The sequence below is a fragment of the Pteronotus mesoamericanus genome, unplaced genomic scaffold, assembly GCF_021234165.1.
Source record: "Pteronotus mesoamericanus isolate MK-2021 breed Mesoamerican mustached bat unplaced genomic scaffold, CSHL_Meso_final contig_657, whole genome shotgun sequence".
NCBI lineage: Eukaryota > Metazoa > Chordata > Mammalia > Chiroptera > Mormoopidae > Pteronotus > Pteronotus mesoamericanus.
The window spans coordinates 25,148,256-25,164,197 of NW_026555229.1; positions in this window are offsets into that span (position 1 = coordinate 25,148,256).

A 15,942-nucleotide genomic window follows, 5' to 3' on the forward strand; every position below is an offset into this window, starting at 1 on the left:
GCGGACAGGTGCCGAGGCAGGGCAGCTCACGCGAATGAGGGACCAAGCGCCGGATTCAATGTCAGGGAAGCAACGATCCATCCCTGGGAGGAGGGCCAAGAGGCCGCGGGTTTTTCCAAACAACCTGGTGCTTTTGAGCGCGAGGAAGGGAAGAGCCCAGAGCAGATGGAGTCGGTGGGTCGGGCGACAGAGACACAGCCGGCTGTGCCGCCGCCGCTGCGGAAGCAGAACGGACGTAAAGCACCAAGAGGCTGCCTCCCCAAGGCCTGTCGTCCAGCACCGCTCTGCGCACAGTGGCCAGCTGCGCGCTCTCCTCCTGAGCTGTCCGCAAAGTCACAGGGCATCTTCCCACTTAGGGCGCGTCGGTGAAATGCAAAGCGCACAACCGAAGCAGGTTTTGCACCCCGATCCTCATCCTGAGTGTGCAACACACTGTCAGCCTTCTCCGTTCTGCCGACTTCGTTTTTCACCAGCTCTGGCTGCAATCTACTAAATGGACCTCCTGGCCCCCCAGTGGGCCGTGACCTTTGATTTGAGGGCGAGAAGGTGAGGCTGGCAGCCGCCAGGTGCAGGGAGCCCGGGGGCGGGGCCTGAGCCAGGGCCGCCAGGCCGGCAGAGCCCCTTCAGTGGCTCTGTGAGGTGACCAGGAGCAGGCAAATGCATTGTGATCCCGTCATTGACTTAGCCCAGCGAATAAAAACATCATCGTCGCATGCGATCGATATGCACACACATTCTTAATGAGCCGTCTGACGTCCCGTCCCCACACTAAATGTCGGTCACTCTCACGGTCCCTCCTGACTCGGGCTGCCACGTGGCCGGTGCCACAAGCGGCCGCTGGCCCACGGTGGACCGCGCAGCCCCAGACCCGGGGTGGGCAAACCGCCGCCCCAAGGCCCGCGCGGTAAGTCCTTCAGGCTGTGCCAGCCTGCAGTCGGAGCACCCACACCCGCCTCCGCTCTGTGGAGTGGACGTGGACACGCACGACGCGGACCGCAACGCCCGCGTTGTCTTCCGGGAGAAGCGTGTTTACGAGAACGAGCAGCAGAACCGCTTTGGCCCCGACGTGGGGCCTGCCTTGTCCGGGGCCTGCAACAGCTCCAGACTCCCCAGCTCACGCCAACCAATCCTGTTGGTAAGTGCGCTCAGCGGCCCTCGGACATTCCAGGCGTGACGGCCACCGTCTCAGGCTTGCGCCCCACGGAGGGCGCCGAGCCCACGCCCCCGTTGGGAATGCTGCTGCCCAGTGCTGCCCCCCACCACGCTGTTCCTCCAGGGAGCGCGGCACCCCCTCTCCTGCGCCCGCTGCCTCACCTTTGTTTCTCCTCTGCGAGGTGTGCGCTGGGTTCTCCAGCACTTGAGAAGCAGGGAGACTTGGAAACCCCAGTCCTGCGAGTAGGGGACGTGCCGGGCTTGCTCAGGGCAAGCTGGCCAGCTGGAAGAGGGCCGTCCAGGTACCCAGGCCCTGAGGCCCCCCGAAAGGCAGCGGCTCCCTTCCCACTCCCCGCGCCCTGCACCCGAGGCCCCGGGAGGGAGGGGCTGGGGACCCCGCTCACGCACAGAGCGCAGTGTGAGCCAACTGGCTTCCAGCTTCTGAGCTGAGCTCCATTCGAGGCGCCTGCTCAGCCCTGCAAAGGAAATGGTTTCCAAGCGGCAAACATAGCCCAGGGGCTTCCAAAGGCCGCTGCTGGAGCCAAGAGATGGTCCCGCGACGGCAGCATTGTAGCAGATCTCTGGGGGCTTGCTGCCAGCCCTCGCCTTCCGCGGGCAGTTCCTTGTCCCCACCGGACTCCGCTGATGGGGGCCCTGACCCAGGAGTCGCTACCCTGAGGGTCTGGGAACTGGAGCTCCCTGTCGGCGGGGCCCTGCCCACGTGGGGCTGCTGGCAGCCGCATGGAGAAAGCCGACTTGCCCTCCGAGTGAAGGAAGCCAGTGGCTGAAATGCCAAGCGAAGCCAGCGGGGACGCAGGGAGGGACCCGCGGGCAGGCAGCTGCGTTCCTGGACCTCGCATCCAGCCCAGCTCCTTCCTGCTTCCCGGAGGCTTAGCGGCGCCGGGAGGCGTCTCCAGGCCCTTCCCACGGGCGCTGTCCTGCTTTAGCCTGTTGCCATGTGGCCCCAGCCCCCGGCAAACCAACAAGTCTTGTTAAGTCCTGTTAGCGAAGGCCAACCTGACTTTGGTGAGTGGAAGTCACAGTGAAGACGGCGAGGAGAAAAGGGCAAGGGACACCGCGGGGCTAGTCCTGAGCGGGCTGCCGCCGCCCCGCGCCGCCCCTTCCGCCCGAGGCCCCCAGGCGGCCTGGCACCCCCACACCCCGCTCCGCTGTGCAATACCAGACAGGGTGCCAGCCTCGGAGACCTTCGCTGCTCCTTCCGAAGAGCTGGGGACGCAGCCACGCACCCCGGGGGCGTGCTCTCTGCTGGGCCATTTCCAGGACGCGCTCCCGGAGAGGATTTGTCCCTCTCCCGACTGCGTTTAGAAATGGCTGCGTTGGGACTTCCAGGGGCTCCCAGTTGCTGGAATGTTCTCCCTGACCTGAAGTGTTTCCCTCCGCCGCTCCCCAGAAGTGGCACAGACGATCCCAGGGTCAGGTCAGGGTCAGAGCCCGGCCCCAGCTGGCGCACGGCAGCTCAGGTACCAGATCGCGGCGACAGACGCTCCGTGTGCACAGAGTCCCCGCGGGAGCAGGAAGCCATTGCTTGGGGGCCCGGTGACAATAGGCCTGTCAGTGGATGCACCGTGCACGGCAGGGGACTTGGTGAGCCGCCTGGGAGCTGGGCACGGTGCGCGGACCCCCGCCCCGCTCTCCGCTGAAAAGGGCAGCAGCAGGCCGGCTGCAGGGTGACAGCCGCCTCCACACGCCCGGTGCCCGGCCCCACGTCAGCAGGAGGGGAGCGAGCAGCCCCTGGGACCGGGTCCCGAGCGCGGCTGCACTTCCGAGGCGCCGATTCGCCTGGTGCCGCCCAGGCTGCGGGGTGGCTCTGCGCCTCGCCTCGAGGACAAGCAGGGACACCACCGACCCCAGGCCCAGGCCCAGGCCCAGGGTGCCCCCGCGCCCTGCCCCACTCTGCCCCCTCAGGGCTGGGCAGCTGCGGTGCCCTCCCTGGTCTCGCTCTGGCCGCAGCCCGGGGTGTGGCCTGCTGGGCCGAGCCCAAGGGCACCGCCGTCCACCCTTCCTGGGCCGCTGCCTGGCCATCTGAGCACATCGGGCTGGCTGCAGCCCATCTCCCTGGGCTGCGCCTGAGCCGGGGGCCACCCAGGAAGGGGGCTGGCGCGCCGTCCGTCCAAGGCTCCAGGCCTCTGCCTTCTCCAGCCTCTGGGGGTGCCGCACTCCTGGGCTGGGGCTCCCTCCGCCCTCGGTGGCAGGCGGAGCCCTTCCCCCACCGCCGCTGACCGGCTTCTTCCTGCCTCTGCCAGGGCCCAGGGCCCTGGGACGACGCAGGCTGGTCTCCCGCTCCAGCTGCCTTCACTCCATCTGCAACCTTAACTGCCCTTGTCATGCGACCTGACACAGTCGCAGGCTCTGGGGACAAGGACAGGACACCCCGGGGTGGACTTTTGTACACGACTCCATCTACCACAGGGCTTTTCCTGGATGTCTTCTCATCACCGAGTTCTAATCTGATTTCTTTTTTATCGGTCTACGTCTCCTGCACGAATCCAATCCTTTAAATGATCAAGACGCGACTGCGCCCAGGCTGAGGTTGTCGCCTCGGAGAACGGCCCATGCACACGTGAAGAGAACGCGGCCTCTGAGGTCGTGGGAGGCTGCGTAATCGCCAACGAGGTCCAGGTCGTGGATGATCATTCCTATCACCAGTGTTTTCACTGAAGTCTCTCTGTTCTATCAGTGGCTGGGACGTGGCTGTTAAAGTCTCTAAGCTTGTAGAATTGTTTATTTCTTCTTTTGTTGGGAGCGCACACAGTTGGGAGCCTCGCATTCCGAAAAGCCCCCTTCCCGCCTTGGAGGGCACCCGGCCTCAGGGCCCGCCTCGCCTGGTACGGACACAGCCGCTCCAGCTGGCTCCTGCTGGTCGGTCACACGGCTCAGCTTCGTTTCGTATCCCAGCGAGTTACTCTAAAGTAACAAACGCGAAATGGCGATTACAGCCGGAGCGTGCCATTTTTAACCTTTGTTTTTTTAAGAGGCTCACAGCGCACACTCAGCCGCCGTGAGTGCACCGCAACCATCAGAAATGCAGGTCACCGTTTTGGGGGCACAGGCCAGCGCCCTCCCCCCGTGGGGCAACCGTCTCCATAACTTTCCTGTCTTGGGAAACTGAAACTCGAGACCCATTAAACAGCTCCCAATTTCTCCCCCCCTCCGGCCCCTGAAACCCCGTTCTATAATACTTCCACCTCTCTGAACATCACTGCTCTGGGACCTCGTATATAAGTGGAATCATCTGGTGTTTGTGTTTTGGTGACCGCCTGGTTTCACTCAGTACGATGTTTCCAAGCGTCAGCCATGTGGCAGCCTAGTCAGGACTCCCTTCCGTTGTAAGGCCGAGTAGCGTCTCATTGCATGCATGTGCCTCGCCTTGTTCACCTGTTCACCCACGGACGGGTGCTGAGGTCGCCGCCGTGTTTTGGCTCCTGTGGATAATACTACAACACACACGGATGTACAAATGTCTGCGTGTGTCCTCGCGCTCCGCGCTTTTGGGCATATGCTCAGAAATGGAAGTGCTGGATGGCATGGTGATCTTGCTTTTAATTTTGGAGGCATTGTCATGCCGCTCGGCACGGCCGCTGCCCCTCTTACACTGCCGCCCGCAGTGCACGGCGGTTCCCGTGTCTCCGCATCCTGGCCGGCGTGTGTTGCTTCCTGGGTGTTGACAGAAGCATGCTGACGGGTTTGAGCTTTTTAAAATTCACTCGGGAAATCTCTGCCTTTCAACTGGCATGCGCGGTTCATTACCATTTAACATCATTCTTGATACGGTTGGATTTAGGTATGCTAATTTATTGTTTGGTTTTGGTTTTTTTCCCTCTGTGTTGTGTTCTTTGTTCCTCGATTTCTGCCTTCTAAATTGCCCGAATATTTTTTAAAATTCTTTTTTAATGAACTTATTGTGTTTTTGCTATTGCGATATCCCTTTCGTTTACACTACTAGTGGTTGCATAGGGATCAAAGTATACATAATATACATACTTAACTTCTCGTTCTCATTAGAGTTAATATTGCACCATCGTATGTAAAATGGAGAAAACATATAACTGTGTAGGCCGTAGACCCCCACCTGTATGCCATTGTTATCATGTGCTGTGTCCACATACGTAATAAACCTCAGAAGACAGTGTTGGAGTTTTTAGCTTTAAATAGTATTATGTATTTTACAGAGATTAAGATTTTAAAATTCTTCTGTATTTACCTAGGTTTCCCAGTTCTGCTACTCTTCATGACTTCCTTAAAATCAAATTTCCCAACTGGTATTATTTCCTTTCAAAGAACTTCTTTTAGCATCCCTCATAAATAGCAACCGATTCTCTGTGTCCTTGAAACTGAAAATATTTTCATTTCTGAAGGACACCGTCTGTCCCTGATTTACAGAGTCCTAGATTGACGAGTTTTTCTTTCCGCACTTTAAGGGCGTTGTTCCACTGCCTTCTGGCCTCCATAGGTTCTGATGAGACATCTGTAGTCACTCAAATAACAGTCCTCTGTGTACAATACCTATAGTTTTTCTCTGGTTGCTTAAAAGATTTCTCCTTCTTTTGATTTTCAGCAGTCTGACGATGATGCTTAGGTGTGGTTTATTTCTATGTATCCTGTTTGGAGTTCACTGACCTTTTTGAAACTCAAATTTATGTGTTTTGTCAAATTTAGGAAATTTCTTGCTCACTGCATGTTTCAATACTTTTCCTGCCACATTCCCTTTTCTGTCTCTCCTTGGGGCCCTAGTTGCATATATGCTAGACCGTTTGATACTGTCCTACCGGTTTCCAAGGCTCTGCCCATTATTTTCAATGTGTTTTCTCTCCCTTCTTCAGGTTGGGTCCTCTATATTCATGTTCATGGACTCTTTTGACTGATATTTCCATTCTAGTAGTAAGTCAATCCACTGTATGTTCAATTTCAAATATTGTATATTTTTTAGTTTAGAATTTCCATTTAGTTCTTATTTTTATAATGTCTATTTCTTTACTAGATTTCTATCCCTTCTTTCACTGCCAGCATGTTTTCCTTTACTTTCTCAAGTGTAGTTATAACATTTAAAATCCTCCTCTTCTAATTCCAACACCTCGAAGTTATCTCTGGATGGCTCTCAGCTGCGTGGCTTTTCTCTTGAGACTGGGTCACACTGTCCTGCTTCTTCTGGTTGCAGAGATTCTGGATTCTGCTCTAAGCCCCCAAAGAGTGTTGACTTTTTGGTTTAGTAGATAATTAACATGACTGGGCTTAGGGTGAAAACTCAACTTTAGCATCAGCTCGTAGCATAGCTCAGGCCTTCTATTTTAGCTAAATTGCTTGAAGTCCATGTAACAGCATGTGTGGTCTAGGGGTCAGCCAGAGGCATGGGGAGGGGTTGTTATTTTTCTTTCTGTCCGGACTTGTAGTTTTTATTTGCAAGGGGGTTAGGTCCAGTATAAGTTTACTTGGCTTATGCTTGTATTCCTTTGCTTCTTTCTACCACACAGATGTTCCGTTCCCCTGTCACCAGGGCAGGAGGCCTCTGAGCGTGTGACTGAGTGACAGAGGCTGAGGAATAAAGGGCCGGCTCTCTCCTGGACGCGAGCAGAGGCAGTTATGGGCAAACCGGCCCGTGGGAGTCCGCGCAGGCGGCCATCACAAAATGCCACAGAACATGTGGCTTAAACAACAGACGTTTGTTTTCTCACAGTGCTGGAGGCTAGAAGTCCAAGGTCAAGGTAACATCAGGTTTCATTTCTCCTGGAGCCCCCCTTCCTTGGCATGTAGATGGCCGTCTTCTCATGGCTTGTCCTATGAGCTTGTCCGTGTCCTATTCTGCTCTTCTTATGAGAACAACCGTCACATGGGATTAGAGCCCACCTCGATGACCTCATTTGACCTTGACTGTCTTTAAAGACTCGCCCCACAAAAACAGGTGCGCTCTGAGGGAGGCACTGAGATTGGGCTCCAACACGGGAGACGGGGAACAGTCCATCCCATCACGCTGCCCTTTGCAGGCCGAGCGCTGTCCTCTCTGAAGGGCCGTGATGAACTCAGCCGCTCTGCCAACGTCCCTGTGTCACCCACATCCTGGTGAGGACACGGAGGCTCAGGACGAGGCAGGCGTGCAGGGCGTGGCCGGCACCGCGGGCAGCCCTTCCCACGCCAGGCCTGTCCGGCCAGGAGCCCCGCTGCCCTGGGTCTTCCGAGCCCGGGAGGCCGTGGGCAATGCCCCCAGGCCTCAGGACCATGAGCACCAGCGGGGCGGCCCCCACCCATGGGAGGGCACTGTGGGCCCGTCTGTGGCTCAGCGCTGGCTGCTGGGGGACCCAGAGGCAGGGGCTCCCTCCTGACGCCCAGGCCTGGACGACGCTCAGCCCTGCCCGGCACCTCACCGAGGGGAGCGCGCCTTCCCCTCCCCTTGGCGGCTGCGTGTTCCTGTGAGCACCGCGTTCCAATGGTGTGTGTCTGGCAACCAACCCAACGGGAGAAGCCCCCACGGCCCCATCCGGCTTGTGAGTCGTGGAGGAAGCGTCCCAAGTCCCCTCAGCAGGCACGGCCGTGGGCAGGCATGCGCCTGCCTAAGTGTGCATGGTGTCACGCTGCCCCCTCTCTGTGTAACCCGGGGGGGTCCCCCAGAGAACGGCGGTGCCCAAGGGGTCTACGGTGCAGCTCTGTCATGGAGTATGGGCCACCCCACGCCCATCTCTCCTCGTGAGGGGTCACCTTGCTAGTGACACCTTGACCGTGATGTGTCCCCTGTGGAACGGGGCTGGCTCTTTCAAGGTGCAGCTCAGGGGATGAAGCAACATCTGGAATGAGCAGAATCAGAATGTTCTGGAAAACTTGGCTTCAAGGTCATTTTAAAGTGCTGCCGACATAGAAGGGCACGGCACAGGGTACCGGAGGCGCGGACCGGCCTGGGGCTGCCAGACGGCCCACCTGGAGGTGCCATGAGTCGGGGAAGGCCTGGCAGGCCTCAGGCCGGCTCACTGGCATTTTCCACACCAGGCAGCGCGCCCGCCCGAGCACCGCTCCCTCCCCAGCCGCGCTCACGCAGCCGGGTTCACACGGCACATCCGAGCCATGTGCCCCCGTCGCATGCTCCAGGGAACAGCTTGGTGACCACAAACCCCGCGATAAAGCGTTTGAAAAGCAAACAAACTCAGACAAGTCACTCAGGACCCTGAATTCCACCAGCGCCCCCCGCCCCCCATTGTGAGAGGAGTCGGGGTGTCTGGCCCCGCAGGGAGCGGCCGCTGGCTCTGTCCTGAGTCCCCCGAGGGAGGTGGCACCATGCGGCGGGCACAGCCTGGAAGGAAAAGGGCGGCAGAGACACATCGTGCCTCCGGCACCTGTAGCCCGTGCTGCTCAGCGGGGGGTCACAACCGAAAGGCGTGCAATTACAGGGACGAGGACACCCCAAGGGGATCCACACGGAACTTATTAGTATCAGACCCCTAGGTGACAAGTGTCAGACAATCGGTCAACAAGGGGCCTCATGTCTGCGTGACCCCAGCTAATCCATTATGATCTGTACGAAGTGTCCTTCCGGGGGGTCCCGATCATCGGATGGGAGGGGCGGCCCCTTCCCTTTTATTAGCAGCTAAGCTCTTTATACTTTGACCATATTGCAGCAGGTTAGGAGTCTAAGCTTTATTGTCTTATGTTATTGAAAATCCAGATTCCGGCGGGCTTCTCCCTCAGGTCACGCTTTGTCTGCGAATACATTCTCATTTCTCCCTGTACAGAGCCCGTCTGGAGAGAGGCAGGCCGAGATTATGACTGTAATATACTTAAATCCAATTTATTTGCCTGGCCAGAAACTTCCACCCTGCACAATTGCTTCCTACCCTAGATGTTGTCTTTAATTCTTTCATGACAGGGAGGAGCAGGCAGTGACAGCTTCCAGCAGGTGCCCCCGTAGAGAGAGGGTGAGGGTCCAGGGGTGTCCAGCCCACGGGCGACGGGGGGCTACAGAGCGGGCCGCGGGCCCTGACGGAGGGTCCCAGGCCAGAACTTCCCGTGTGTTCAGGAGGGAGACATCCTCAGCCTCCTGGCGTTCCCGGGAAGAGAAGTGCGTGCGGCAGGGGGCAGCGCATCCGGGGAAGCCCTGCCGGGACCCCCGCCGCAGCCCCTCACTTCTGTGTTACGGCGTCGGCGTCGGGAGCGGCTGTCTCTTGGCCGCCGGCTCCAGCCGGGGGCCGGCCCCCGAGGGCGGTCCCCGTAGCCACATGGTGGGTCTCTGTGAGCTGGTGTTAACTTCCTCCAGAGGTGGCCCCTGGGTGCAGGCCCGCGGCCTGGGGGCACGACCTGGGGGCGGTGCGGCTGTGTCCTGAACGGGACGGCCCCTTCCCTCCACGGAAACGTGCTCCGGGTTGGAGCGGACCGGGCTCCTGAACGGACGTCCAGCCGGGAAGGGGCCAGTGTGACGCAGGGCACAGCAGAGCAGGTGCGCCGGTCCCCAAGGCGGGGCCCCCCGCCGGCCTGGCGGCTAAGGGTGCCAACAGGCACCACGGCGCCCCAGGTGGCGTTTGACCCCGGGACGGGACGGAGACAGCGACCCGGTCAGCAGGTCCAGGAGCAGGGCTCCCAGGTGGCTGGGGTGTCAGTCCACACGAAATCAGCCCCTAGGAGGGCCGCGGACGGACCCAAGCGCAGGGCACTTTGCATGTTCATGGATCCTGCCCGGTCTTTCCAAATGATGGTGGCACTTTTCCTTCCTCCCCAAGGTGGCCGGCTGCCTATTTCCCACCATCTTCATCAGCCCTAAGTATGGGAATAAAAAAAATTCTTGACAACTTCATAGTTCAATGATACAGGTTTCATTGTGCTTCTTTAGCTTGGGAGGTTTGGCATCTGGGGGGAAACGCGAGACAGAGCCGGCCCAGGGTGACGGCAACCATCACCGGGGGGGCGTCCGGGCCGGCGTCCGGACAGGTCAGGCAGCACACGGGAGCGCCAGGCGGCGGGGGAGGGTCCCGCTCAACGAGTTTAAACGGAGCTGACTTAGCTGACCCAGGGATGAGCTGGCTGGCCCACGGGCCGGGGCACGCGGGGCCCAGCCGTCGCCCTCCGCGCCCCTGCTCCCCGGGCTCCAGGAGTTCCGTGGCCACGGGGCCGGGCGGGGGCTGGGGCGGGCGTCCTGGCAACGCCTGTCCAGGTGAACAGAACCCGCCCCAGAGAAAGTGTGGGGCCAGAGCGGGAGCTGGGTTCCCCGCGGGCAGGATGTGGGCGACCGTGGGCTGGCCCTGGCTCCCCTCCGCCCGCCCGCCCGCCTGCCGCCACGCCGCCCCTCCCACGCTCCTCCCCGCTCCTGCCCAAGCCGCGCCCAGGAGCCAGACCCCTGCCAGGACCTCGAGACCAGAGGGGAAAGCAGCACCTGCCGAATGTCCGACAGCGGCCGGCGATCCAGGTGGCGGGAGTCCACGTGGGTGCGCTTGGCGACAGCGACTGGGCCCCAGGCGCCGGGACGCTGGACGCGGGGTTCCACGCCGCCCCCGGCCTCACAGCCTCGCGCACGCTCACTCGCCTAGAACCGCAGCGCAGCGCTGCCGGTGCCATGCTAAACCCTCCCCTCTGGGGACATCCTTACTGGGCGGCAGCCACAGCATGTCCGGCCACATCCCACACGGAGGGAGGTGAAGTCACGATGCACAAAGCCACCTCCTGCCGCGCCAGTGCGGCGCGAGCCCGTGGGCAGCGGGGACCGTGGAGGCAAACGCTGGCCCCTCTCTGGTCCTGTGGAGCCCACGCCTCCCAGATCGCGAAGGAGGCTGATGAGGCGGCCGACACAGACACGGTGCCGGGCGGGTTCTGCGAGTTCGCTTTCCTCCGAAGGCCAGCTGCACCTGCTTTGGCTTCGGGGACGATACCCGTCATTGGTGACGTTCCACAAACAAGCAGGATGGGGGGCTCCTGCATGCGAGGGCCGGGTGAGGCCGGCCGGGGGCCTGGCGGCGGGGCCGGGCCGTGCGGAGCGCCCTGGGTGTCTGCTGGCCGGGCCGCCCCGCCTGTCCCCTCCACCTGGCGCATCCCCCGCCAGGACCCGCCGGGAGGCACCAGCCCAAGTCCGTACACTGGAAGGCAGGCGATTCATTCTAATTACATGTGACATGAAGAGACCACCTACGGAGGAGACGATGCTGCCGGAGAGTCCCCGGGTCACTGTGGGGAATTCTTCATAACCCACGTGTTTTCCCCAAGGACGTTCACCACCATTTGATTTCATTTTTAATTTTTACATTTTAATCAAAAATAGATCAAATGGTGGTGGTCTCTCGGGGGAAACGCGCTTCAGATAGGAAGCCGGCCACACGCCTTTGAACATGGGAAGCTGCCATCGCCGCGCGAGTCACAGCGGCGCTGTCGCGGCGACGGGTCAGGGGGCCAGGTCGGCAAGGCCGCCGGCAGCTCGCGCCGCTCCAGCCCGGGTTTCAATGCGGTGGCAGAGGCTGCTCCGGGCATCGCCCCCGCCCGGGGTGGGCCTCGGAGCTCCCTGAAGCGCCGCTCCTGTCTCGGGGGGCGGGGGCTCCCCTTACCTGGGCAGGTGTCCCCGGTGTGCGTGTCTGCCTGCGCACACCTGTGCGCGCTTGCTTCTGAAGGCTCTGCACTCTGGAACAGGCAAGGCCGTTTCCTCATTGCCAGGGAAGGCACGCGCATCGCTGCCCAGGGCCTGCGAGGCAGGGGGGGCCTCCCGTCCGCGACGCTCGTCTGGCTCCTCACACCCAGGCGAGCGCCGAGAGCAGCCACCGGCCGCCTGTGCGACCCGGGGGGTGCTCCCCGGGGCCTGGCGCTGTCGTCCGCAAGTGGGGCAGGGCTGGGCAGGGCCCATGGCGTCGTCACGGGGACCGAGGGGCCGTCGAAGGCCGCGCCGGAGAGACGCTGGCGGCAGGTCACCGCTCACCAGCGTCACCTCGTTAGCGTCGGTGCCGGCACGCGGGTGAGCAAGGCAGACCGCCCTCCCCTCCTGCGTCCGCGCAGACGCCGAGGGTCTGCTCGACGCCCGAGTGGGCGGGGTGCTCGGCAGGGAAACGGCAGACAATGGGGGGGGCCCCAGGGCCCCGGAGCTCGGCCCTTCCCGGGGGCCACTGCGGCGCCCGGACAGCCCCACAGCCTGCCACCCGCGGCGCCTTTCCAAGGACCAGGACCGCTTCCCCACGCGTCGCCCTCCGGTGCCGCACGGCGGCGTCCGATTTCTGCCTCCCTCTCTGTGGCTCGTCACAGGCGGGCTTTGTGCGGACTGCCCAGCACCCCTGCAGGCCGGGGCCGGGCTCCAGGGGAGGCCGGGGGTGGAGCCTGAGTCTGTGGGCGCCCCATCCACTGGCCGGTGGGGACAGACCCCCCTTCCCCCACGACCTGCCCTCTGGGTCCCCCACCCGTCTCCCTGCCACTCCGCTGGCCCGAGGCCTGGCTAGACAGGCCGAGTCCCCAGGGCCTGCTGCGGGGGTCACCAGAGCGCCTTCTGTCGGCTGTGGCGGGGGCTACGGAACAGCTGCGTGAGCCCCCGGCTCAGGGCACGGGGTAAGGGACTTGGCTGCTGTTCCCGACCTGGGGGCCCGGGGGAGGTGAGGCCCAGAGGGACCGAGGTCAGTGTCGGGCTCCAGGACCACGCACCAGCCCCACGGTCACCCCAGTCCCTGCAGTTTTCCGATTTTTCCCACGGGCCCTGCACTGGGCGGAGACAAAGTTCCTGAGTAAAGGAGCTTGGGAGACACTTTCTCAACTGACTCACTGGAGGCCACGGAGCGCCCGGGCTCCCGTGCTCAGCGTGGCCCGGGTGTGCCCCCAGCGCTGGGGCCGGGCTCCTCTCGGGCACGCCAGGCGCAGCGAGCCTGGGCTGGCTCCCCCGTCCTCACGCCATGGACGCCTCACGCAGGGGCGCGGAGGAGCGGGCTCCAGAGGCCTGCCGGGGCCCCCGCCTCGGAAACCACAGCCGCGGCGAGGCCGCGTGCAGGGCTGGGAGACCTCGGGCAGGTCCGGGCTCACACGGCAGCCACCGACGTGGTTTCTGCCTGGGCAGTCCCCTTGTTTGCTCTTTGCTGCTGCAGTGCCGACTCTTTCTGGGGCACCGTAGCCTGGATGCCACTTCCCGTCCTGGAGGGCGGGCCGGCCGCGGCGGCCGGGCCGGGGCTTCAGACTGGGAGGGCTTGTCGTTCCGAGAGTTTGAAAGTCGGAGGAAATACTTAAAACGCTACATGGAACACTCAAGGTGTCCCCTGCGCACTGCTGGGGAATCAAAGCAGGGGAAGTGGGACATAGGGCAGCTCTTGGGAAGTGACTCCCTGCGATCAAGTTCCAGGTTCAGGGTTATTTCCAGCCTCGGGCCGGTGTCGGTCTCGGGGCTCCTTGCAGTGGGGGCCAGACAGAGGCGACGGGGCCGCTGGGCCGCAGGGGGCCGGGACCTCGGGGCTGGAGGGCCTCCGCGGGCCCCTGCCGCGCCCAGGCCGCCCTCCGCCCGCCCGCCCGGCGTCCACGTCCGAGGCGGCGGCCAGAGTGAGGCGGAGGGCACGCCCGGGCCGCCCGGGAGCAGCTCTCCTGGTGGGGGCGCTGCGGCTGACTGAGAGGCCGGGGACAGCGGCCAGCTGCGAGCTCTGCGCAGGGCCGCCGCCGCCGGCCTCTCCGAAGCCTGGACTTGGGGACCACAGACACCGGTGAGACCGAGGCCTGAGGGGACGCGTCCACAGAGACAGAGGGGCCTGTGAATGTCTCCCCCAGCGGTGCCCTCCGAGCCGAGTCCAAGGAGAGCGTGTGGCCGCCGGCCGAGGGAGAAAGGCCGCTCGGTGGCGACCAGGGGCCGGCGGACTCTCCGGGGGACCCGGGGGAGGGGCGGTACTGGATGGCGCTGGCAAGGCTGAGCGGGACCCTCCCTCCCGAGCGCCGCCGCGGCGACAGGCCCGTGTTCTGTCCGCTGCAGTAGGACACCGAACGTGAGTGCGCTGCTGTCCCCGGGCACTGGGTGGCACGGTCGCCTCGCACAACCAGCACGGCCTCCGGCCTCGCCGGCCTCCACCCTTCCCCGTGGTGTGAGGACAACGCTCCCGTCGGGGGGTGTCCAAGGGTTGGGGCGACAGCTCGCCCGGTGCCCACGAACAGCGCTGCTCCGTGAGGGGCAGCTCCCTCCCTCTGCGTTCGGGGGAGAAGCGCTCTCTCTCGAGCTCTCAGCAGCCAACTGTCAGGAAACGCTCTGGCAGGACAGCTGTGCTCGGTAAATCTAACGGAAGATGGGGTACCTGGGCTGGAGCTTGGAATGGCAGGACCTGCGCTGACGACACAAAAGCAGAACAGGAAAACAGAAACTTTTGTAGACGCACACAGTGTCCTCCCAGTAAAACGCCCCACGTCTCTGGTGACAAGTGAGCCGCTCACCCTGCAATTAAGCAGCACAAGTCCACTCAACGTGCTCCATGGATGCTCCTTCTGAAAGATGACAGAAGACCCTGAGGTGACCTGGAGGAGCGGGCATGCGAGGAGACCCAGGCCAGGAGCACAGGCGCTGGGGGGCGGAGACGCGGCCCCCACGCGAGAGCGCGCGCTGGGCCTGGACACGTGGTCGTTCGCCCTCCTGCACACGTGTTACCCTTCAGTGAGAAGGCCACACGCGTGCGCACACAGGCAGCGTCGCAGCCGCCAGACGAGAAAGACGGGTCGAGGAACGGGAAGCAAGCCTGCCGCGGGGGGCTGGGACCGTCCGCCGGTGCGCAAGGACGTGTGGGGGTCGCCTGGTGACGTTTGGGGCAGAAAGGAGGTCGGAGGCACCGCCTCTACCCCCCGCAGAGCCGTGGCAAACGCCAAGTCTGGGGCGTTAAAAATGAAGTCAGAATCATGCAGAAACGTGGATGCATCATTTACCTATCAACTTACGTACTGCCCTTAATCTTGGGGAAGGGAAGGCCTTTCTGGAGAGAATCCAAGGCCGATGCCGCCACAAAGGGGGCCACGGATGTGGCGGGTAAACACGTCTGGGAGGCAGGCTGGTGCGGAATGCTAGCGCACGTAAGCTGCGGCTGAAAAACAAAAACAAAGACGTCTGTGCAGCCAAGGACACCGTAAACATCACTGAAAAGAAAGCGGGAGGTATGAATTAGGAAAATGTAAGAGGAGAGAAGTTACCTCGGAGCGAGCTGAAAACTGTAGGACCTACATTAACGACCCAAACTCAACGGAAGTTCTTGAAACCTACGTGGAGGGAGAAGGGAAGGGCAGGAAGAGGCTCAGGAACATGTCAACCGGTCAGGCACGTGGACCTGGTTTGGATCTCAATTCAAATAAGTCACAAGGAACGACAACAGCAACAGAAAAACACCAGTCATGGAAGCACGTGGAAATTTCACCACAGAGACTTCAGAAGGAATTATTGTAAATTTTGTTTGAGGCGTGACAACTGCATTCAGATTATGCCTTTAAAACGTCCCTTTGGGAGGGACGCATGAAATGCGTGCAGGTGAACGGCACAGGGCCTGAGACCGCTCCGCGCTCACGGGCCGGGCCCGGGGGAGGGGGCCGGGGGGCGTGGGGCAGGACAGGGCCCGGCTGCCGCGCAGGGGCCGGGCGAGGGCTGGGCGGCTCCTGGCAGTGCTTGTTCTGCGACTTCGGTGCATGTCGAAAACAATTGAAAAAACCTAACTGGCTCCACCTGGTGTTGGCGAGATGCGAGGGACATGGGCTCTTGCGGCCACCCCCCTCTGACCCCAGAACACGACTTCTAGCATTTTCTCTCATGAATGTCATTAGGAAACTTCATCAAATGTTTATCCAGCGACGTGTGTGAGCACGCAAACGGATGGCGGCACGGCTGAGAGGCACCTG